This window comes from Ruditapes philippinarum, unplaced genomic scaffold, assembly GCF_026571515.1.
Source record: "Ruditapes philippinarum isolate M1 unplaced genomic scaffold, ASM2657151v2 ctg10368_1_1_1_1, whole genome shotgun sequence".
NCBI lineage: Eukaryota > Metazoa > Mollusca > Bivalvia > Venerida > Veneridae > Ruditapes > Ruditapes philippinarum.
Window position 1 is genome coordinate 1,441 of NW_026852761.1, and position 27,059 is coordinate 28,499.

A 27,059-nucleotide genomic window follows, 5' to 3' on the forward strand; every position below is an offset into this window, starting at 1 on the left:
GTAAAGACCCAAAAGGCCTAGAGCTAAGATATTTTGCATAAGGCATTGTCTGGTAGACCTCTACCAAGATTGTTCAAATTATAGCCCTGGGGGTCAAAATCGGCCCCGCCCTGGGGGTCATTGATTTTCACTATATGTACATGTAGTAAAAACCTAAAATACCTTCTTGTAAAGACCCAAAAGGCCTAGAGCTTAGATATTTTGCATAAGGCATTGTCTGGTAGACCCTTACCAAGATTGTTCAAATTATAGCCCTGGGGGTCAAAATCGGCCCCACCCCAGGGGTCATTGATTTTCACTATATGTTCACATAGTAAAAACTTAAAATACCTTCTTGTAAAGACCCAAAAGGCCAAGAGCTTAGATATTTTGCATAAGGCATTGTCTGGTAGACCTCTACCAAGATTGTTCAAATCATAGCCCTGGGGTCAAAATCGGCCCCGCCCCGGGGTTCATTGGTTTTCCTTAAATGTATATAGTAAAAACTTATAGTAAAAACTTTAAAAAAATTTCTTCAAGCAATTGACAAATGCTGGAGGTTAGATGTTTTGCATGAAACATTGTGAAGTGAACTTCTAGAAAGATTGTTCAAATTATAGCCCTGGGATCAAAATTGCCCCCGTCCTGGGGGTCATTGATTTTCAATATATATACATATAGTAAAAAGTCAAAAATCTTATTGTCTGAAGGTACAAGGCTAAGAGCTTTGATATTTGTTAAATAATATCATCTATAGGTACTCTACCAAAGTTGTTCAAATTTTGCCTCTAGTGTCAAAATTAGCCCCGCCCCGGGGGCAATAGGTTTTCCTTATATGTATATAGTAAAAACTTACAAAATCATCTTCTCTAAATTTACAAAGGCTAAAGTTAAGATATTTTGCAAGAAACATTATGTAGTGAACCTCTAGTAAGATTGTACAAATTATAGCCCTGGGGTCAAAATTGGCCCCACCCCCAGGGGTCATTGATTTTCACTATGTACATATAGTAAAAAATTAAAAATCTTCTTGTCTGAAGGTACAAGGCTTAGAGCTTTGATATTTGGTATATAATATCATCAATGAGTCCTCTACTAAAGTTGTTTTAATTATGCCCCTAGTGTTAAAATTACCCTGCCCCAGAAGCGATAGTTTTCCTTATAAGATAAAGTAAAAACTTGAAAATCTTCTTCTCTGAATTGAAAAATCTTCTTCTCTGAATTGACAAAGACTAGAGGTTAAATATATGGCATGAGACTTTGCAAAGTGAACCTTTACCAAGATTGTTCAAATTATTGCCCGGGGGTCATTGATGTTCATTTTGTACATATAGTAAAAGATAAAAAATATTTTTGTCTGAAGGTACAAGGCATAGAGCTTATAATGCGGTGGCATAGCATTTTTCTCAAATGCAATCTTGTTTGTTTTTATGAGCTTATTTTGCTTATGGACGTTGGTCCAGGTGGTGTTTATGAGCTCATTTGTCTTTCCGTCCGTCCGTCCGTCCCCTTTTCTTGTCCGGGACATAACTTTGAAACAACAAGAGGTATCAACATGAAACTTTGTAGGTAGATAGATCTCATTGAGTAGGTGTGCAGTGCACAAGAACCGTAACTCTGCCTTGCCTAATTTTTGAATTATTCCCCTTTGTTTATTTTTACTCTTTGAAGTTTGTCCGGGACATAACTCTAAAAGTATAAGAGGTATCAACATGAAACTTTGTAGGTAGATAGATCTCATTGAGTAGGTGTGCAGTGCACAAGAACCGTAACTCTGCCTTGCCTTATTTTTGAATTATCCCCCTTTGTTTATTTTACACTTTGAAGTTTGTCCGGGACATAACTCTAAAAGTATAAGAGGTATCAACATGAAACTGTGTAGGTAGATAGAGCTCATTGAGTAGGTGTGCAGTGCATAGAACCGTAACTCTGCCTTGCCTAATTTTTGAATTATCCCCCTTTGTTTATTTTACACTTTGAAATTTGTCCGGGACATAACTTTGAAACAACAAGAGGTATCAACATGAAAATTTGTAGGTAGATAGATCTCATTGAGTAAGTGTGCAGTGCACAAGAACCGTAACTCTGCCTTGCCTAATTTTTGAATTATCCCCCTTTGTTTATTTTACACTTTGAACTTTGTCCAGGACATAACTCTAAAACTATAATAGGTATCAACATGAAACTTTGTAGGTAGATAGATCTCATTGAGTATGTGTGCAGTGAACAAGAACCGTAACTCTGCCTTGCCTAATTTTTGAATTATCCCCCTTTGTTAATTTTTACACTTTGAACTTTGTCCGGGACTTTACTCTAAATGTATAAGAGATATCAACATGAAACTTTGTAGGTAGATAGATCTCATTGAGTAAGTTTGCAGTGCACAAGAACTGTAACACTGTCTTGCCTACTTTTGGAGTTATTGCCCTTTGTTCATTTTGACACTTTGAACTTTGTCCGGGACATTACTCTTAAATTATAAGAGATATCAACATGAAACTTTGTAGATAGATAGGTCTCATTGGGTGGAAGTGCAGTGCTTAAGAATCATTACTCTGCCTTGCCTTATTTTGAAGTAATTGCCCTTTGTTTATTTTTACTTTTTGACTTTTGTCCGTGACATAACTTTAAAACTGTAAGAGATATCAACATGAAACTTTGTAGGTAGCTAGATATAATTTGATAGAACTGCAATGCTTAAAGAACCTAAACAAAGCCTGGTCTAATTTTGGAGTTATTGCCCTTTGTTCATTTTTACACTTTGAATTTTACCCGGGACATAACTCTGATATCATCAGGAAACTTTATAGATAGATAGATCTCATTGAATAGAAGTGCAGTGCAAAAAAACATAACCGCTTTACCTTATTTTGGAGCTTTTTTGCCCTTTGTTCATTTTTTTTATACTTTCCTGTGTCCAGAACCTTCTCGGGGAGCATCACCCGGTTCAACCGGTTCTTGTTTAAAGTAATAGTAATTCTGTAATTTAGTTCATAATATAACAAAATGGACGCTTTAAGTTCATATCTATGAAACTATATAGCAGAAATCACAGCATACTCATTACGATTTTAAAATGTAAATAAAGTTATTAGTGATTTAGTTTTAAACATTTTATGAAGAACGATCATATTTTATTCTAGAACACTTTATAATCTGCTATATAAAATATAGTTTCGGTTCATATATTTCACACTTGCCAACAATATACTTGGTCTTCTTGGTATCCACATATTGCCCTTCGGACAGTTGCCCCCTCGGAAGTTTGCCCCCTTTTTGAAATGGCGGTCATTTGCCCCCTCATATCTTTGGAAGGGGCAAACATTTGTCCCCCCCCCCCGTGCTCCCTGTTTTAAAAAATATTTTATTGTTGAATTGTTTGCTACCATAATTCATCGCCTATTGTCGAAATTTCATTGTACTTAAATACACTAAAACTCTCGCGCCAATTTGTGAAAGTCAAAATAGCATCCATAAATAAATAAAACTAAAATGTTTCCATTGGCATACATAAAATCTATACACGAGATGACAAGTCACAACGGCAAAAAGGGGACATACGTCCGGGGTCAAATGTCCGGGGTCAAATGTCCTAGAATCTGCATTGTCTGATACGACATACTATGAACATAATTATTCATTCTTTAACATACCTTCTATGACAGATCTATTCAATTTATTATTGACAAATTGCACATTTAGCTTTTTTGATTTTTTATTTTAAAGGGGAAAGCAAAGGATATATTGTATTTAAGCAGAACGTTGATAAAAGCTTACCTGTATATGCGTTGTGTTAAAAATAATATTTGTGCAATTCATCAAATGCTTTGGATCAGCCATTGCTCCCCAAACCCAATTTTGTTTTAACGGTGTTTTAAGTTGGATATCGGGCCTCATACATCATCTTTCCCGGTTTTTTAAAGGGAAAACCTGGTCACGGGAATTTTATGAAACAAACCCCCCGAGGGGCTACGCGCTTTTCAGTTTCAATGGGAAAATCGTACTTCGGCATATCCTATACAAAAAGCTGGAAATTCACTGTATGACCTTTACAGTGTTGGCGTGACTAAAATCCCAGCAAAATTAAATCTAACAAAACAAACAAACAACTTGTGGACAGTAATGGGAACCTATTATTCTTGTAAAGAATGGTATGCTTTCTTTTCAACAGCATTGTCTGATTAACACTAGGCAACATTTTTTGGGGGGAAAAGGAGATTACCTTATTGTGCAAAACAGAGTACTTTTAAAGTAGAATTGATTGTCAAATAATTCCAAAATTGATCCCTTCTATATATTGTAGCAGACATATTGCTCTTTAAATGTCTGCCTGCGATTAACTGTATACCTCCACTAGTGTCTAGAGACATAAACTGTTGTTGTTTTGGTTTTTTTTGGTTGGAAATCATTTTGTTAACATTGGACAAATATATGTATATACAAATATTCTCAAAATTTGATGGCTTAAACCGGTTATAGATAAAAAAGCAGTTTATAACTCTGTTTGATATATTTTCATTGAATAATCATTATTGAATTGTTGAGATTGAATAACAAACAGCAATAAGTAGCTTTAATCATAAAACAGTTTAGTTGACAAGTTAATTGAAGGAATTTAAATAAACATAAATTATAATATGTTGGGAACATTGGTTCTCTTCTTTTGGTTGTGAAAAACACACAAACTTCAAATTTTATAAAAGTGATTCAATAAGGAAAGATTTCATGTTTCAGCAAACAAATATATTATTTTTCTGTGGTGTGTGCATGTCCTTTAATTAAGTTCCCAAAAAAGAGAGAAAACTTGAAGTCTGTCACCATGGTTAGATTGCTAGGTAGTATATTTTATATTAATGATGATATTATTGAGGACATCTATGAGTTAATAGAAATGTACTTCACTTGGGTATTGTTTTTTTGTTTTTTAGCTCACCTGTCACAAAGTGACAGGGTGAGCTTTTGTGATCGCTTTTCGTCCGGCGTCCGTCCGTCCGTCCGTCCGTCCGTCGTCCGTCCGTAAACTTTTGCTTTAAATGACATCTCCTCATTAACCACTGAGCCAATTTCATCCAAACTTCACAGGAATGTTCCTTTGGTGGTCACCTTTAAAAATTGTTCAAAGAATTTAATTCCATGCAGAACTCTGGTTGCCATGGCAACCGAAAGAAAAAACTTTAAATATCTTCTTTTAAACAACCCTAAGAGCTAGAGCTTAGATATTTGGCATGAAACAACTTCTAGTGGATGTCTACCAAGTTTGTTCAAATAAAAGCCCTGGGGTCAAAATTGGCCCCGCCCCAGGGGGTCATTGATTTTCCCTATATGCATATAGTAAAAACTTAAAAAATCTTTTTTTAAAGAACCCAAAGAGCTAGAGCTAAGATATTTGGCATGAAACATCTTCTAGTGAGTGTCTACCAAGTTTGTTCAAATAAAAGCCCTGGGTCAAAATTGGCCCCGCCCCGGGGGGTCATTGATTTTCCCTATATGCATATAGTAAAACCTTAAAAAATCTTCTTTTAAAGAACCGTAAGAGCTAGAGCTTAGATATTTGGCATGAAACATCTTCTAGTGAATGTCTACCAAGTTTGTTCAAATAAAAACCCTGGGGTCAAAATTGGCCCCGCCCCAGGGTGTCATTGATTTTCCCTATATGCATATAGTAAAAGCTTAAAAAATCTTCTTTTAAAGAACCCAAAGAGCTAGAGCTAAGATATTAAGCATGAAACATCTTCTAGTGAGTGTCTACCATGTTTGTTCAAATTAAAGCCCTCGGGTCAAAATTGGCCCGGCCCCGGGGGGTCATTGATTTTCCCTATATGCATATAGTAAAAACTTAAAAAATCTTCTTTTAAAGAACCATAAGAGCTAGAGCTTAGATATTTGGCAAGAAACATCTTCTAGTGAATGTCTACCAAGTTTGTTCAAATAAAAGCCCTGGGGTCAAAATTGACCCGCCACAGGGGGTCATAGATTTTCCCTATATGCATATAGTAAAAACTTAAAAATTTTCTTTTAAAGAACCCAAAGAGCTAGAGCTAAGATATTTAGCATGAAACGTCTTCTAATGAGTGTCTACCAAGTATGTTCAAATGAAAGCCCTGGGGTCAAAACTGGCCCCGCCCGGGGGGTCATTGATTTTCCTTATATGTGTATAGCAAAAACTTCTTTGAAAAAACCCAAATAGCTAGAGTTTAGATATTAAGCATGAAACATCTTTAAGTAAATATCTACAAAGTTTGTTCAAATAAAAGCCTGGGGGTCAAAACTGGCCCTGCCCCAGGGGTGTCATTGTTTTTAACTATATGTGTATAGTAAAAACTTTAAAAATCTTCTTTTAAAAAACCCAATGAGCTAGAACTTAGATGTTTAGCTCAAAACATCTTCTTATGGGTGTCTACCAAGTCTGTTCAAATAAACAAATAAAAGCCCTTGGGTAAAAATTGGCCCGGGGGTGGGGGGGGGCCCTATATACAGGTGAGCGACCTCAGGGCCATGATGGCCCTCTTGTTTTGTTTTGTTTTTTTTTGGGGGGTGGGGGTGCTTTTCTTACTGACACGGTGATTTTTACTCATTATTTGGTAATAACTTGGAGGTTGATCCACCTTACCAACTTTTCTGGGTACTAACCAGAAATTTCTGATTTATCCACAAGTGCCCCAGTACTAAATCCCACATGATTTCTGGATCAGAGGTGAGAGACAAATAATCATTAGACTTGATGTCTAAGATCTATTGTCACAAAAAAAAAATTTGCCTTGCCAGAGGATAGAACCAGCCACCCCTGGGTTACAAATCAGTGCTCTTCTTTTTGAGGTAAGCAGACAGATGAGGGATACTAAAATATATATTAATTTATATAAAATGCCCTGTTTTTTTTATCATGTATGATATGATAATTATTAATATAAGACACAAAGTCTATGACAAATGACTCTGTGACATTTATATTAGCTGCTCTAAAAATGACAAAATATCTGACAATAATTATATTCCTCTGTTGTTAATTAACTTTGATTTTGTCACAATCATTAATTTTCATAAATTGTGTCTCTTCTATGAAAGAATTACAATATATCTTTTTCCAAAAAATCTCTTTCATTTCTCGGACAACAAAATTATTTTTTTTCAAATTTTCATAAAAATTGCTTGAATTGGATACTAACTGTAATTGTTTGCTGAGTGTAAAATATGTTTCTTCAAATTTGCAAAAAAGTGAAGAAAAAAAAAGAATTAAATTTTCTTTTATAATTAATAAAATACATGTATTCAACATGATACTGTATTGTATAACATATTACAAATCTTGGTGCACCAAAATCTTTCTGCCAGAAAACGTGAACAATTAGCTAGTAAATTATCCGCTTTTCTTTTCTCCGCGAACTGTACAGAAGCAAGGCACAAATGGAAGAGTGTCTACTAGTTTGACAAAATCTATTGATTTTTGACAAGATATTGTACAGAGCAATGAAATAGTGTGTCTAGGCTCGCTGTGTTAGATCGGATGATTATTATATTGTAACCATACTATATTGGAATTATCACTCATTTAAATGCTTGATGAAGGACCTGCATTGGTTTACATTGATCAGTATGTAATTACGAATTATTTGTGATTTTTTTTATGTTGAATATACATTTGTATTAGGAATGATGGGGTATTAGGAATGACAGGATTTTTTTTTCTTTCAATGTTGTGTTTGAAATTAATGATTGGTGTTGGTGGGGAAATTATATTTATTGCTTTCTAGGAAGATGAAACGTTTAAGAAATACAGGAATATTCTTGTTTATTTTTTTTTGCATGTAAGGAAACAGTGAGTTGGTTTCTTTGAGTGAAGTTTGTGAAGATATTTTTTGTTATTTCTTGGAAGGTTCAATGAAAATATTCCTGTTACTGTGTAAGCAGGGAAATGTGATTGCATGAGTATATTCATTAAAAATTATCATTTTCTATTTTTTCGTTAGTAATGTGCAAAATCTTTAGTATACATGTTTTTCTTGTGACCCGGTTACATGAAAACAGAATTATTTAGGTTTTCGAAATTAAAATGCTGTAATAATTGGTTGATAATTAAATATGGCTGATATAAAACATGATTGTGCACATCAGAAAATGTAAATATTGTTCATTATCTTTACACTTGAAGGATTTTTATTTTATGATATGATGAATTTTCCACGACTGTGATTTATTGTCAGAAAATCAATGGTTGATTGCACCAACAGTTCCCAGTGAAATCTGCACTGTTTTAAAACAGTCAAATCATTGTTTATTAGCTTATCAACTATATCCCCATTAAATCTGATAAGTTTCAAAGGAATTCTTAAATATAATTAAGTTTTTTTTCCTGTAAAATTAAGATAAAAAGAGAAAATATTCTGTTATATGCATGATTATATTTTGTATTTTTTGTGACGCTTTCCAATCTGTTCAATTCTTTTGGGAATTTATGACCTTTTCCCACCTCCCTGTGGGGCATTTCCCTCTTCAATGTCTGGGTGTGTTTCAAGTTTGGCCATGCAGCTGGAGACTGTGTGGGCCTGTGGGTAGATGTGTTTGGAGTGGGTTGTGGGTCCTTAGTGTGCATTATTTAGATATAGATAGGAATGTGGGTTAAATCACTGATGTTGGTTAAAACACTGGTGTTACCATAGTTTAGCTGGAAAGCTTTTAGTATTTGAATCATTGGGGGTTTCAAGGGTCAGTTGCTTGTATGTCCAAATAAACTTTGATAGTAGGTTATTTCATAAAGTAATGATAGCAAATTACAAATTCACTGACATTATTTTCATCAAAAGAGAAGGAAATTAAAGGTTTAGCTTTTTTATTAAGGGCTTTTTAAAGGAAGACCAGTATTTAAGTCAAGACATCAGTCTGTCTCAGCTGTTGAAATAAGATTTTTTTTTTTCTTGTTTTTTTTTCTTCGTCATTTTAAGTCACAAATTTCGTCATTACTCAGCATGCTAGCTTTGGTTTTACATGTACTATAGCTGAGAGTATCCGAAGAACTTAGCTTTTTAACCTCATTATACCAGTCTAGTAGTGTACAAGAAAAGCATTGATGCAAAGCATCAAAGGGCGACGCCAAAAGAATTTGATCCAGATTTGCACCTAAATACTTAACAAAAGATGTGTACTTTATAGCAGTACCATTACATGTGACCTGGAGGCTAGGGCCAGGTTAAGTTGAAACTTAAACCAAAAAAGAATAGACTCTGTCTTGCCAAGATGCAAAGGCAATTTATAGTCAATTAAGCAATCTTATAAGACTCATGTTATAAGAAAGAATTTCTTCAGATTTAATTTATGAGACACAAGGATTCCTGAGTCATCAGCATATAATCACTGGCACGAGTATCGGACCTGGGAAGAAAAAATATGACCAGATGACCAGATTGATAAAAAAAAACTGTGTTTATAAAAACCAAAACAAAAAATGTAAATAATGATCCCCTTTAAAAATATACTTTCAACTTGAAGTATATTTTTAAAGGGGGTCATTATTTACATTTTATTTTGGTTGTTGACACTTTTAAGATGAACACAGGTTTTTTTTATCAATCTGGCCATATTTTTTCATCCAAGGTCTGATACTCGTGCCTGTGCATTATAATAAAAGCTTATTGCTTAGGGTTGAAGACATGTAATTGACATATATTAGACATAAAAGAGGACCTAAAATGAACATCAGGGGGACAGCATAGGTACTCAGAGCAGTAGTAGAATAAGTACCAGCCACATCAACCAGCTACTATCAGAGATAAGACTTAAACCATGTAAGAATGTCATTATATATGGCAGATGCTTGAAGTTTCATGAAGAAGAAGAAAAACAACTTCTTCATGTGCAGGATAGTGTGTTCAACTGTATCAAATGCCCTTTGTAGATCTAAAAGTATCATGCAATACTGCCTTTGTCCATTTCAAATAATGCAATCTGTTAAATGAATCAAACATGTGTCAATTGAAAAACCACTTCTTAACCCTGACTGAAACTGCCTGACCATGACTCAAACCCATGACTTTCAGAAGACCAACTGAGCTATCCGTCCTGCTACACATTTTCTCTTTAATAATGAAACAGTTCTAAACCACAACATATTTCCCCACTATATCGATTTGTGTTCGTGAATTTCTTATGTTACAGAGCATAGGAAATTGAACTCATGCTTATATGCAGTCATAGGATGAGAAAAACTTTGAGCTTGACCAGAACTCATTAACCTGTGACCAACATAAGAAGAAATTTTATGAAGGCTGATTTGTATTTTGCATCAAGGGCACCGGGCAAAAACATGAAAATGCAACAAACAAACCACTTTGTGGTAGATTGTATTTTCATGTTTTCATCTGGCGCCCAGTTACTTTTTGTACTATGTTGGTTTTCATGTGGCACAAATCACCCACTATAAATTTAGTGCACAAATTTATTCAAGGGCAAGTAACAATCTACTCTATGTACAGTCTGTTGTCGCGTTGACTCAGGAGACCTGGAGGTTGAGACCGGTGTCTCTTCATTACAAATAGATAAGACAGAAGCTGTCCTTTTCAAACTATGCACATGTTAGAAAAAAATAGAATAACTATTCAGAATATGATTTTTTGAGACTTTATTAATTATATTGCTTGATCCAAGTTTAAGGACATTTTCAATCAATACATGTTTTATCATTTATAACTTTAAATGAAAGTCTCATCCCTTTAATAATAATGACATAACTGTATCTCTTTAAATGCAGAAAAATTATAAGTCTCAACATATCAATATACTACTGTCTAAGATATACATGTACATGCACATAACATTAATAATTCCCAGTTTATATTAAATAAATATGAAATCCTAACATTAACATTAACATGCTTTTGATGACCTTACAACTGGTGAATTATATACAACAAAAATAGTATTATAAGTAATACCTAAGATAGACAGAAAAGAACAAATAATTTAGTAAACATAAGTTACTTCCCCTTAAAATAAAGAAAACCTGAAACCCAAAAGAACACGATAAACAGCAAAATTATGAAATGTTGCAGGTTCAATTTTATCAAGCCATGCAAATTAATGGTAAAGTATTCATAAAAAAATAGATGGCCTTGTGTCAGCAGTAATTGCAGAAAATCGGATAGCTTTCAACATCCGGATACTGGTACACTTTGTAAAAACAACCATTCTGCGCAACAGATAAATGTAATAAGGATAAAATCAATAGGATAATCGTTTACAACAGTTTCATTACCTATCCTTATACTCAATTGCAGGTGAACTTTCTTCTTGTAGGAAAATTTTGAAAATGTATAAATGATACGGCCTCAATCTAGACCACAACGATATTCGAAATCCGGGTTTTAGTAGTGTCATTAAAACTAAGGGACAAGCTGTTAAACTTAACCCGCAATTTCGTGAAAATAATATCACAATGCACATGCTTTTTACATAAAGTTATTAAATACAAATATAACAACACATTTGTTTACTTGATTTTTACGAATCAAAATAAAACTAATTTACACAACATGAAATTAACTGCTAATAATAACAGCTCCTTCCATAGGCAAAAATAAAAAGCGTTCCATAATAGACGACGCCGCTCACCGGCGTCGCCAATTAAACCTTGACCACAGATGATGCTGTCAATGTCCTCAGTCAAGTTTTCAAGTTGCTAATTCTGCTAAACATTCTGAGAGAAAAAGTTCAATTTAGAATTATTGATATCGTACTGTATTGTTTAAAGAAAAGTTTTAACCATTTCAACTCCAGACACTTTAATCTGTTCTTTCCTTTTGGTATTCGGAATTTTGTAATTTTGACTTGACAAATTTTGACAAGCATTATCTTAAAGGAACTCCACTGTGGTCAAAAGGCTTAAAAACAAAAAAAATATGAAAATCTTATGAAACTAAAATAAAATGATACACTTAAAATGGAAAAATCTGCAAAGGATAATAAAGAAATATACTCAGATATAAATTGAAATCAATTTTAATGCAGATGTATATCAATTGGTACAAAAATCTCAGAAAAATATTTACACTCCTGTCATGTCTAAAAAACCTCAGTTGAGTCCCTTTAAGTTTATTGTTACTATTTTTGAATGTATACCTTTTAATTAAGAATCCTTTGTTTACAGAATTATTCAAGCAAGATTTGAAATCAAATGCAAGCTGGCTCTTTCCTGTTGTATAGTAAATTGATGCTTAAATACCAATTTATATATAAATTTCTAATTATGATGCAACCAACTTGCTATCCTGGGATTCAGGCATTCATGTTTTTTGCTTATTCATACCACACGGGCTATTTCATACTTGTTCACGAGCATGTCACAGTATTTGATAGAATGTCGATTTACCAAACAGAGGCACATTACAAAAAATGGACAGACGGGAACACGGGCTACCAACTTGAATGACCTAAAATAAGTAAAAGCACCTGCTGAAGAAAATTTGTATTACAGCATTATTGTGGTGATGAAAGAAAAGTACAAATTGATAGATTTTGAAAGTATGTTAAGAAACATTATTTAAAAGGAGAATGGTCTGTTTGAAAATTATGTCAACAAAATGGTATTCATGCATTGATGAAAAGAACTTCTGCATAATCATATAATTTGTCAACAAAATTTTGCACCATCGGCTAAATTCTGCACCTGGCTGGAATGGATAGAGCTAAATGTGTGTGAAGTTTATGACAAGATCTCATCAAGGTCTGTATTTACCTTAGGTCTGACAATCTGCAGGAAATAGATAACACTGATTTAAAAGCAATCACAGAGATTGTCTGAAGATCTATAAGTGACTTTCATATACATATATGGTCAAACTCAGACAGTACAAAATATGATAGGGGAAAATAGAATAAAAAGAATTTGATTTCCATTTTTTTAGGTTAAAGTTTTAATGTGGAAACGAAAAAATAGTCTTAATGCACCAGGTAATTAGTTTCCCATCCATTCGACCACACCTCCCCTTCTCTCCTCCACTCTGGTTGTGTGTGGGATAGCAGGTGAGTTTTCTTCTGGCTATGCATTTAGTGCCAAAAGAAAGGTAAATATGTGCAACTCTCAATGAGGGGTATTTAGTAAAGTGATTGTACTGTATGTGCAACTTTCAGTGTGGGGCATTTAGTAAAGTGAATGTACTGTACATGTAACTTTCAGTGAGGGGCATTTAGTAAAGTGAATGTTCTGTACGTGCAACTTTCAGTGAGGGCATTTCGTAAAGTGAACGTACTGTACATGCAACTTTTAGTGCGGGGCATTTAGTAAAGTGATTGTACTGTATGTGCAACTTTCAGTGCGGGGCATTTAGAAAAGTGAATGTACTGTACGTGCAACTTTTAGTGCGGGGCATTTAGTAAAGTGATTGTACTGTATGTGCAACTTTCAGTGCGGGGCATTTAGTAAAGTGTATGTACTGTATGTGCAATTTTCAGTGCGGGGCATTTAGTAAAGTGATTGTACTTTATGTGCAACTTTCAGTGCAGGGCATTTAGTAAAAAGTATGCACTGTATGTGCAACTTTCATTGCAGGGCATTTAATGAGGTGAATGTTAGTCTGTGTTCCCTCCGTTAAAGAAGAAAAGCATTGCAATAGTAACTCTGGTAGCTGGCTCGATCCTCAGGCCAGGCGTAATTTCTTTGTGACAATTGATCCCCAACATTGAGCCTAATGGTACTTTGTCTCTGAAGTTATGTGGCATTAGTTATTAGTCAATTGACGAGAAATTGTTCATTAATAGTTATCCAAGAAAGACAGACATACAAACAAAACAAACCAAAAGGTGTACATGTATGTAGCAGACTCGGTTGAATCTGTACATGAAAGACAACAAGAACTTTGTAGCAGTGCATCATCTCTTCACAGCCACAATTTTAGAGTCTGCCACATCAGTTTTAAACCACCCCACCCGCCCATGATTGTGGTGACTTCAAAGTTAAGAAAATAGCAATGCATCTCTTATTTAATACAAAATTTACAAATATTGAACATATTGAAATGTATGAGAATAGTGGAGCAGAGAATATGTTTGATATGGTGTATCATTGATTTTCAATGGTAATAACAGTTTGTTTGAGTAAATACATACAGAGTGTATTGTGTGACTAAAATCAGATAAGGCCATCCTTAAAGAAATCTTTCGTTTTCCCTTCCATAACCCATTCTTGGTATATATGGTAGGTAAACAAGTCCTTTTTTTTGTAATGTTAAAAAGATGAGCCCAGCCATGACAAAACCAACATAATGCGTTTGCGACCAGCATAGATCCAGACCAGCCAGCAAATCTGCACAGTCTGATCAGGATCCATGCTGTTTGCTATCAGTTTCTCTACTTGATAATAATAGGGTTTGTAAGCGGACAGCATGGATCCTGATCAGATTGCGTGGATGCCCAGGCTGGTCTGGATCCATGCTGGCCGTAAACACACTATGTTGGTTTTTGGCATCATCTTGATATTTTTTTGTTTGAAAGTTTTTTTTTAATGAAATTTTTTTTTTTTACCTCTAAATTATTTGGATGTCAGAAAAAGGACACGTACTGACATGCTAAAATTATTGTTTTAGAAACAGTGATTGGTTTTTGCTGACGGTTCGTTTTCTTCAAAGGGAAAAAAATATTAATTTTTAGTTGGTTTTGCAATAAAATTAAGGTTTTGAATTTCATAGATTTTTTCCTGGGTAGGACGTGCATGGGAAACAAACGATTCTTTATTATTGGCCTAACTTTGTCTGTCTCTTGAGGAACACATGTTGGGGAAGAGAAAAAAAACAAAAAAAACAACATATTGCTATCTATTACAAACATATTAAATGATCATTTAGCCAATTGATCTGAAGGAGTAATGTATTCGATGTGATTTTTGAGGAAATTTTGAAACTTGAGATGAAATATGAAAGAAAGATAATTCAGGAGATGTTTTTATACATTTAAAATCAAACTTTGATCAGGTAATGTTTTCAGTGGTAAAATTTACTTTAAGATGTAAGTATTTTTAAAAATCTTTTAATTGGAGGAAATTCTTGTTAGTGGTTTTGTAGTTTTATTTTCAATAATTATCATTTTATAATCATTGGAGAGAAATGAGGGGCCAATAGCTTCCGGTTGGAGTAGTTTGAGTTAGGGAGGGTTGTAGGGGTGAGTGGGGGTTGACAAGTGTTGCAGGATGCTTAAAACGCATTTTCTTTTCTGCTAAAAAAGATATACAAATAGACCATTTTGAATCCAATAGGAAACATTTCATTCTACTTTGAAATTATTCAATTTATGGTAATCTTTAGGTTTTTTGCCAGAATTAATGAATAATAAATCTCTATCAAATATAACGCTTTCAGTCCAGTAGCAGTAATTACAGGCTACTGTAATAGAGCTATTCCAAAATTGTTTGACCAGACTTAGAAAAAGTATATTTTTTGGTCTCAAATCAGAATAATTCTTTATTCTTTACCAAGCTAAGTAACAAAAATAGACTTATCCATCTTTCAATCTGGACAAAATGTATTCATTGACAATATTTTAGAGCAGTAATTACAGGCTACTGTAATAGAGCTATTCCAAAATTGTTTGACCAGACTTAGAAAAAGTATATTTTTTGGTCTCAAATCAGAATAATTATGTCTCCCCCACCTCGGGGGGAGACATATTGTTTTTGCCCTGTCCGTCCGTCAGTCCGTCCGTCCGTCAGTCCGTCAGTCCGTCCATTCTTCGTTTCCGGACGATAACTAGAGTTCCTTTTGACCTACAGCCCTCAAACTTCATAGGATGATTGGTCTTATAGAGCTGATGATCCCTATTGTTTTTGGGGTCAGTAGGTCAAAGGTCAAGGTCACACTGACCGTTGGTCCATTTCTCGTTTCCGGATGATAACTAGAGTTCCTTTAGACCTACAGACCTCAAACTTCATAGGATGATTGGTCTTATTGAGCAGATGATCCCTATTGTTTTTGGGGTCAGTAGTTCAAAGGTCAAGGTCACAGTGACCGTTGGTCAATTTCTCATTTCCGGATGATAACTAGAGTTCCTTTTGACCTACAGCCCTCAAACTTCATAGGATGATTGGTCTTATAGAGCAGATGATCCCTATTGTTTTGGGGTCAGTAGGTCAAAGGTCAAGGTCACAGTGACCGTTGGTCAATTTCTCATTTCCGGATGATAACTAGAGTTCCTTTTGACCTACAACCCTCAAACTTCATAGGATGATTGGTCTTATTAATCAAATGATCCCTATTGTTTTAATGGTCAGTAGGTCAAAGGTCAAGGTCACAGCGACCGTTGGTTAATTTCTCCTTTCCGGATGATAACTAGAGTTCCTTTAGACCTACAACCCTCAAACTTCATAGGATGATTGGTCTTATTGAGCAGATGATCCCTCTTGTTTATGGGGTCAGTAGGTCAAAGGTTAAGGTCACAGTGACCATTGGTCATTTTCTCATTTCCGGATTTCTCCAGTTCCATTCCTGTTTCCATTCACAGTTATTCTCAGCAGTGGGGGAGACATGCGCTTTTTTACAAAAGCATCCTCTAGTTCTTTATTCTTTACCAAGCTAAGTAACAAAAATAGACTTATCCATCTTTCAATCGGGACAAAATGTATTCATTGACAATATTTTAGAGAAAATCTTTTCAAAAATATGTATTGACTGAAAAGCAATCAGTGCAGACCATGATCAGATGGTACAGCACAGATATGCTGGCTGAGTTTGGTCTGCACTGGTTGAATTGTTTGATTCTGTGGTTGGCCAGCAAGTACAGGCAGTTCCATATTATAATCTGGACAAGTTAATATTACCCATTAAATAATAATACTCACTAAATAATATTATCCATTACCCATTCAATAATATTACTCATTGAATAATATTACCCATTACCCATTAAATAATATTATCAATTAAATAATGTTCCCATTAATGATATTATTACCCATTAAATAATATTACCCATTGAATATTATTACCCATTGCCCATTAAATAATATTACCCATTATAATCCCATTAAAAATATTACCCATTAAATAGTATTACCCATTAAATAGTATTACCCATTAAATAATATTACCCATTAAATATAGCAACAGGATACACTGATCTTAAATTGATACAACAATTGGAGTGTCTGAAGTTATGCATGATGGGATGGTCTGTGATTCTCTATTTATAATAAATCAAATCTTATGACATATTAATCAAACTTCTAATACAGTAATATAAACAAATGTACACAGTGTACTCAATCATAAAGAAATTACAGAGTTTTTGATGATGGTAAGAATAAGAAAAATGTATGGCAAATGTTTCAAGTGTTATTTTACTAAAATTTTGACATGGTTTTGTTTCATTTTTAAAAAAAAAACAGCAACAAAAAACAACAAAACAAACACGTAGCTTGATTCAATTCCGGCAAGCATGTTTGCCTATTCATTAAAAGGGAGAAGTTATAATGGTCAGTCTTGATGTATTACAATCAAGCAGTCTATTTAGACTATTATGATACTCAACATAATGTCGATATTCATATTTTTACATCCTTTGTTTAAATTGTCAACAAAGTGACAATTGTTTTGGTCCGAAATGGCCTAAGTGAAGCCTATTTTAATGGCTGCTGGCTAAGGCCATTTGTGGCCAATTACTAATGTGTATGCCTCACTGATTGTGGAGAACATTCATCTTTATCACTCTATATATCTTAAATGGACTTCTCTAGGGAAAATTTCAAAATATATATTTGTACTGCAAATAGTGCAGGTCATGATCAGAATTAGAGATTTGCAGACTGATCTTGGTTTGCACAGGTAGCATGGGTAGACAGCAGGCTGAGAGTGCAACCTTGGCTATAAGAGATCTTCACTCTATTACACCTAAACACCTTGATGATGTTACACCACACTGAGTTCTGATACTTCCAAGGACTTTAGAGGCTATCCTGAAAGTGGCTTTAATACACAGATTAGGTCAGTGCTCTTTGTGCCTGAGGAGCATCCAAGGTCTTCCTATACCAATAAAGCTTGAATGTTGCTCTAATTGACCTTTACAGTTTTGTGACATATGGTAAAGCCCAACCAATTTTCTTTACTTTACAGGCACTTTTATAAACATAAGCACATATTTTTATTTCATAATTATAAATCACAATGGCTTTGTTTCACAACCCTTATATTTCAAAGCCATAATGATTTATATTGCCTACATATAAATCTTGTAACCAGTAAATTTTGCATTAAACGGTACTTATTATTAGCTAACCCACACACATGACAGTCAAATAGTCAAATACAAATGTATATAATATAATGAAGTTCACTTTGCTATGTTTTATTTACAAGCTTGATAAGAAAATGTATAAATATTTGAAAATAACTGTCAAATATTTCAGAAAAAAAAGCAATATGTTTGATATTAAATAACGCTTAACCTTTATATACCTATTTTCTAACAAATTTATGATGTGGGGGAAGGTATACTGTAAGGAGATCCACGGAGGTCAAAAGTCTAAAAAACATATTATTTGAAAATCATAAATTTACCAACTAGGGTTATTAAAATGAAAAAAATATAAAAAAGATAATATAGAAAAAACTAAGAATTATATTGAAATGTAATTCTTAGCCAAATTAAAAACATTTTAAACATTTTTTTAATAATTTTTAGAACATTTTGTAGAATAAAAATGATATATTTATGAAAAAAAAGTAGTGGGAATGATCTGAAATATTACACGCAAGTTACTGGTATATGGCATAAAAATCTCAAAAAGATATTTCCAGGCCCATCATGTCACAAAAAAACTACATTTAGGTATGAGCAGAATAGTTAGGTAAGATTAAGCAAAGCAATGCTTGATGTGAAATTGTTGCATTTCAAATGTCGTGTATTTATTTTGTATTCCCTACTTTGTTTCATGTGTGTGGTGCGTTTCCTTTTATTTTCATAATATAAGCCTTCAGACCCTACCATTGGTTAATTTTAAACCTGAAATAGCCAATCAGTTTAAAGATTACAGTCTATTTAAGTATCAGGTTTCCAATATGAACTAATTTGTTGTATAAGACAAAATACTTCTTAAGATTTGTTGGACATCATCTGATGTCAATAAGGATATTTTTACCCAAATATTTGTTTCCAGTTCTTCGGACTATGTCAAAATGACACCAAACTTGGCTGGATTTATCTCCCTTGAGAGTTCATGGGTATATGTGAAAATGACAACAAACTTGGCTCGTTGTACATATGTGATGGCTCTCTCAGACTGCATTATATATCTACAGCTGTCAACTCTCTGACAGGCCCCCTCCATCAACTTGGTCCAAACAGTTTCAATTGGCAACACCTTCAGTAGGTAAAGATAAATACAGTCTCTCTTGGCTGCATAGATTAAAATATGAAAATTCTTTTTCTATTTCAAAATCATTTTTCTTATATAGTGGAAGGAAAATAATTGTTATGTAAAATGGCTCTTTAATTTAATGTTGTTTTGTTTGATAACAGTGTGTTCAAATTTTTTGAGTTCATTCAGACAGTGCAATAAGGTCAAGCTCTGCGAGGCCCTTGATGACCAGGATGTCCCATTATAAGACTGATCATTCTGTTTTGCACTGGTAAAATATACATGCTGCAGCTGCTCAAGAATCTAGGGCAAGCTGAAATCACTGAGGAAATTTTTGCTTGCTCTTTAATTTTATAAAACAACTTAAAAATAAAAAACTTCAGTGCAAGGAATCAAGCCGCCAGAAAATTTGCTTGTGAAATGTGTGAAGTGGCAGATACTGATGCAAAATCTCTTGAAAACATGAGTTATTTCAAGTGTGACTATTTGAACTTTATATAATATGGCCTCTGTGCCTGACTGGCTAAGGTACCTTTGATTGACACTTGCCTCTGTTTTTGGTGAGTTTGAAAATGAATTTTATAATGGGAGTATACACTATACAGCTAGCTTTCAGAAGGTCATTGCTTCTGAAAAGTAAATTTTCCTCCTTTAATGTCTTAGCATGTGTAATTTAGCCAACATGATTTTCTGGTTAGCCCATGCACAAAGATCTTTAGTTTATCTCTAGACTAAGGTGAATGTACAATTGTCAGACTATACTGTAAAAGCTTTGAGCATTTTATATTATCTAGCAATGGGTGTAAATTTGAGTTAAATTTGCTTAAATTATAATGAAAATATTATATGTGGTTAAGGTCCTCCCCTTCAAAACACTTGCCCTTTACTGCTGTTGGCTTCCCCCCCCCATCCTGCAGAGACTTTTGAAATGTTTATTTGAGGAAGCTATCCAGCTAGCTTAAAGAAGGTCAGCTGCTCTACTTAGATGCCTACTTGTGCCAGAAATAATGTATGGAAGAAGTCGTCCTTGGTCAGTAAAGGTGGACAGCCACCGTATAACCTTTACAGTGTGGAAGTGACTTAAAATCCAACATAACAAACAAAACTTGAATTTCTCTACACACTGGTGCTCTAAGGTTCAGGTGACAGTCTTGAATATATGCATGAGAAACTGACAATTAAAGTAAATGGTGACTGTAAGGTACAAGATTGTACGTTTATTCAATATTGATTCTGAAAAGTCTCTTATTTCCGTTGTATTGACTTCGTAACTTTGATATTTTCTCAGATAAGGATTGTTCTCGAAGAAATCAGACAAAATGATTCTTATAGTTGTAATTATTGGACAGAGAACCGGTAATACAAATTCTATATATGTAAACGTGTTTCCAAAATTAGATGAAGCTCGTTTCATTTATTAGCTGTTCGACTTTTCCTCTGGTTATTGGTTAAATTATCATGGTTCGGAAAACGTGCGTGGTTCTGAAAAAGAAAAGAACAATTGATTCATTAAATATTTGTTACAATCAAAGATGGTCAATTAGTGCAAATGTTAACTAAGAAAATTAAAATGGTAATATAATGGCAGGAAATTTTGATTTCATTTGCAAATTGAAATTTAAGCATCTATAAGAATTAGTAAAGCCTACATATAATGATACAGTCACTGATTCTGTTAATTTATCAAAAGAATAGAAAAAAATTTGTTGAAGTGTAAGTGGGAGCCTTTGACTACAAAAATGCCATAAAGTGTCACTGGGTAGCAACGGAAAATAAAAACAGACCAATTGCATGGTTAACTTGAACTTCATTTTGTTATATATTATGAATATAAGTATTTTGAATAAATTATAAATGCATTTTGATTGATTGATTGATTGATTGATTGTTGGGTACATTACTGACATGATTTACCACAACTGAAAATAATTCTCGACACTTTCTATTACAATGATTTAAATGCTTATTATGATTTCCTTTGAAAATTACAACAGTTTTTTTCTTGATATGAAAAATGCATGTTTTGGAGTGTGTTGGGCTCGAAACATGATTAACATCAAATATGGTCTTTGAGAGATATGATTACTTTCTGAATAGTCGAATGCCGTCGGGATTATACGGCATCATACGACATCATTATTTGTTCAATATCGCCTCCATTATCCTCAAACACATAATCAAATACATTGTTGGCCTTGTGTCGCTGAATATTTTACATGAAATTTAACGACAATAGATGTCGATATTATGAATTCCGGCAGCTGATTTGGATTCTTTTGTTGATTAGCTTTTTTTTCCCTGTCACCGCCATCATGAGTTCTGTATCCACTTTAATTATGAGAAAAATCATTAACTCGGAACTGCTGACGTTGGGTAATGCAAATGAGCAGAGGAGTAAGAGAACTCCCAGATATGGACTCGATCTTTCTTCTCGCCAACACAGCGAAATGTAATAATGTTGGAAAGGCATGTTTTAAGATTGCATCTAGGAAGTCATTATGATGTAAGGGATTCTGATTTAAACAGAAACAACTTGTCGTAAACTTCTCATTCAGGAGCGTAAAGATAAAATCATTGATGACAATTCTGAATTTTCAGAGACTTCATAGTGGAAAATGGTTAAATCTGCAACTAAATTTTTTTTGCAAATAATGATATATAAAACTCAAGATGCATATTACTTCCATTTTTGATATGAATTAAAGTTGTTTTACATACCAAAAACATGTAAATTCTATTTAACACAACATCCCTTTAGAAATTCTAATTCGGTCTTTGATTTACTAATACATGTGACCAAGTAATTAAAATATTGGATATCTTACATAGAGTTCTAAGTACAATATATATGAAATATTGGATAACTTAAATGAGACTCCTAAGTAATTAAAATATTGGATATCTTACATAGAGTTCTAAGTACAATATATATGAAATATTGGATAACTTAAATAGACTCCTAAGTAATTAAAATATTGGATATCTTACATAGAGTTCTAAGTACAATATTTATGAAATATTGGATATCTTAAATAGACTCCTAAGTAATTAAAATATTGGATATCTTTAATAGAGTTCTAAGTACAATATATATGAAATATTGGATAACTTAAATAGACTCCTAAGTAATTAAAATATTGGATATCTTACATAGAGTTCTAAGTACAATATATATGAAATATTGGATAACTTAAATAGACTCCTAAGTAATTAAAATATTGGATATCTTACATAGAGTTCTAAGTACAATATATATGAAATATTGGATAACTTAAATAGAGTCCTAAATTGTACAAGATATCAAGATATTTGATATCACATAGCCTTTTTGTTTGTTATCTTTATAAATTCATGTTATTGTTACCTCTGTCAATAATACATATCACTTTTTATGTGGGTTTACTTTAATTATATTAATTACAACCTCTGTTATTTTTACATATTATACCACATAACCATTTTTATGTCAGCTTCTCTTATAATCAATTGCCAACTCTGTTACTAAATCACATAACCATTTTTGTTGGTTTTCTTTATAATTTCTTCTTCTGTTGCTGAATCACAAAAGACTTGTTTAGTATATCTTGTGAATAATTCATTGTCTGATGCTCATGTTATTTTTCCTCAATATATAAATATTTCTCTGAATAAAAAAGTTCCAGTTGGGATAGTTTGTCAGATTGCTTCACTGCATAGATAGAAACTTGATACTTAAATCCTGTGGTTCTGCTTCTGTCTTGGTTCTTCATTCCATATGACTTCTTGAATTGTGAAAACTTATTTTCCCCAAAGGTCAAGAAAGCTGACATATAAGATTTTACTACTGATAGTGCCAATATGATTACACTTTTAAGATAAGATTGTGGTGCCATGCTGAAGGGTCAAGTCTCTTTTCTTCCTTGGTGACCTTACTGTAATTCCTTTCACATGGTTGGTATTTTAGCTTTAGAAAAATTGTTGAAAAATGAATTTACAACTGCATATGACAAGGGAGTCTTCAGTTTGGCCTAGCTGCCTGCAGAAGACAATCAAGATCTATTGTGCCAACATGATTCAGTATGTCTATTTTGCCAACATGAGATAATAAAGTCTATTGTGCCCACATGAGATAATATGTCTATTTTGCCAACATGATACAATATGTCAATTGTGCCAACATGATACAATGTGTCTATTTTGCCAACATGAGACAATAATGTCTATTGTGTCCACATGAGATTATATGTCTATTTTGCCAACATGATACAATATGTCTATTTTGCCAACATGAGACAATAATGTCTTTTGTGCCCACATGACATAATATGTCTATTTTGGCAACATGATACAATGTGTAAATTGTGCCAACATGATACAATGTCTCTATTGTGCCAGCACAAGACAATATCTACTATTGTGCCAACATGAGGCAATATCTACTATTGTGCCAACATGATACAATATATTCTATTGTGCCAACATGATACAATGTGTCAATTATTCCAACATGATACAATGTGTCTATTGTGCCAACATGAGGCAATATCTACAATTGTGCCAACATGAGACAATATCTACTATTGTGCGAACATGAGACAATACATGTATCTCCTATTGTGCCAACATGAAACAATATCTACTATTGTGCCAACATGAAACAATACATGTATCTCCTATTGTGCCAACATGAGTTAATATCTACTATTGTGCCAACATGAGGCAATATCTACTATTGTGCCAACATGATACAATGTGTCAATTGTGCCAACATGAGACAATATCTACTATTGTGCCAACATGATACAATGTGTCAATTGTGCCAACATGAAACAATATCTACTATTGTGCCAACATGAAACAATACATGTATCTCCTATTGTGCCAACATGAGTTAATATCTACTACTGTGCCAACATGAGACAATATCTACTATTGTGCCAACATGAGGCAATATCTACTATTGTGCCAACATGAGGCAATATCTATTATTGTGCCAACATGGGGCAATATCTACTATTGTGCCAACATGATACAATATCTACTACTGTGCCAACATGATACAATGTGTCAATTGTGCCAACATGAGACAATATCTACTATTGTGCCAACATGAGACAATATCTACTATTGTGCCAACATGAGACAATATCTACTATTGTGCCAACATGAGACAATATGTCTATTGTGCCAACATGAGACAATATCTACTATTGTGCCAACATGAGACAATATCTACTATTGTGCCAACATGAGACAATATGTACTACTGTGCCAACATGAGACAATTCTACTATTTTGTCAACATGAGGCAATATCTACTATTGTGCCAACATGAAACAATATCTACTACTGTGCCAACATGAGACAATTCTACTATTTTGTCAACATGAGACAATATCTACTATTGTGTCAACATGAAACAATACTTACTATTGTGCCAACATGAGACAATTCTACTATTGTGTCAACATGAAACAATATCTACTATTGTGCCAACATGAAACAATATCTACTATTGTGCCAACATGAAACAATATCTACTATTGTGCCAACATGAAACAATATCTACTACTGTGCCAACATGAGACAATTCTACTATTGTGCCAACATGAGACAATATCTACTATTGTGCCAACATGAAACAATATCTACTATTGTGCCAACATGAGACAATTCTACTATTGTGTCAACATGAAACAATATCTACTATTGTGCCAACATGAGACAATATCTACTATTGTGTCAACATGAAACAATATCTACTACTGTGCCAACATGAGACAATATCTACTATTGTGCCAACATGAAACAATATCTACTATTGTGCCAACATGAGACAATATCTACTATTGTGTCAACATGAAACAATATCTACTATTGTGCCAACATGAAACAATATCTACTATTGTGCCAACATGAAACAATATCTACTATTGTGCCAACATGAAACAATATCTACTACTGTGCCAACATGAGACAATTCTACTATTGTGCCAACATGAGACAATATCTACTATTGTGCGAACACGAGACAATATCTACTATTGTGCCAACATGAGACAATTCTACTATTGTGCCAACATGAGACAATATCTACTATTGTGCCAACATGAGACAATATCTACTATTGTGCCAACATGAGACAATTCTACTATTGTGCCAACATGAGACAATTCTACTTCTTTGTCAACATGATACAATATCTACTATTGTGCCAACATGAGACAATTCTACTATTGTGCTAACATGAGACAATTCTACTATTGTGCCAACATGATACAATGTGTCAATTGTGCCAACATGAGACAATATCTACTATTGTGCTAACATGAGACAATTCTACTATTTTGTCAACATGAGATTATTGTTTATCTTTGGAACATGAGACCTGCTATCATAATTTAGTAATATTTCCTCATTTTGTTGGTGCCTACATCTTTTTCCTAGCCTTATTTTGTGCCTGCATGAGACAATATCGTTTCTATCTAATGACAATTAAACAATTCTCTCAAAAGACTTCAATTGATTTTATTACATTAACTCTATGTGGGTGAAACTGAAGCCTGGTGTTTTTAAGAAAATCAATGTTAACACTGTAAAGGAATGCTTAATACTGTCCTGGGAGTAATTTTTCCATTCATAATGGACAAATTGGGTAAGATATGCTTTAAAATATACTAGGAATTTGTTCCCTGTCTGATTCAATTACATAAAATTTCATGCTGAAAGTCAATTACTCCTGCTCTGTTTTAATGAGAGATTCTAGCTCATCTGCATACATGAATTGTCTCAGATGAGATTTTAATTTCTTCTGTATCATTAAGCCAAGGATGAAATTTGTTCAGATACTTTAAGATGATGCTTTCCATGAAGGTCAAGGATGTAGTGATAAAACAATAAATTTTTCAGTTATTCTGACCTGAACATTCAGACATTGCATAAAATTAAAGAATAATCTGCAGTTTAGTTTATAGGCCTGTCTGTCTGTTAGACACATCTAGAAACATGGATGAACAATTGATTTTGAAGTAATTAAGTCAAATGTCAAGGTCACAGTGACACTTTGTGGAAAGTACTTGTCCATTCAGTATTTTAATAAGGAATAAGCCTAGGTTTGTGAAACTTGGTATGGCCAACAGATGACCCTTATAGATTTTGTGGTCATAGGTTAAAGGTCAAGGTCAAAATTTAACTGGGACTATCCTTGTCAAATCAATCACTTGCGCAAGAAAAAACCTAGGTTTATGAACTTGGAATTTGACATTGCCTTTGACCAGTAAATGACCTCTATACCTTTTGAGGTAATTAGGTCAAGTATTAGTTACCCGCACTCCAGAGCATGCCCATTGATTGGCTCATTTTTGCTGGGGTTTACTTATTGTGTCGGCAGAGAAAGGGAAAGGGACAGAGATTCAGATGCTCGTTCATTGGTTATTTTTTTCTGGGGTTTCATATTGTGGCAACAGGGAACGTGTTTTAATGTTAGACAATGATACAAAAGAGAAAGAACATCAGAACACTCGGCAATCTGATTAATACTCGGGGGCTACCCCCCTCATATAAATCAGTAGCCTCGTGCTTCGATGCTCTTTCTATTACATGTTTTTAACATCGTACATATTGCAACACTAAAATCTTGTCCAAATAATCCAATGTCTTTAAAAACTATAATTTTGCTGTTTTCATTACTACTTTCTTCCCAATTTAACAAATTTCACAACTCAAAAACTTCTCTAGAAGTACCATTCTAGTTTTGTGACAGGTGGTTGTTTTA

The 27,059-nt window shown here is 33.7% G+C and overlaps 1 protein-coding gene across 1 annotated transcript in view; it reads left to right on the forward strand.

Moving 5' to 3' along the window:
* Nucleotides 1-7,386: 7,386 nt before the first annotated feature.
* Nucleotides 7,387-27,059, forward strand: part of LOC132723881 (protein still life, isoform SIF type 1-like) — a gene marked incomplete at its 3' end in the record, with an annotated part of 64,639 nt that continues 44,966 nt past the window's right edge. The window contains exon 1 of the mRNA XM_060708684.1: nt 7,387-7,570. The remainder of the gene's footprint in view (nt 7,571-27,059) is intronic.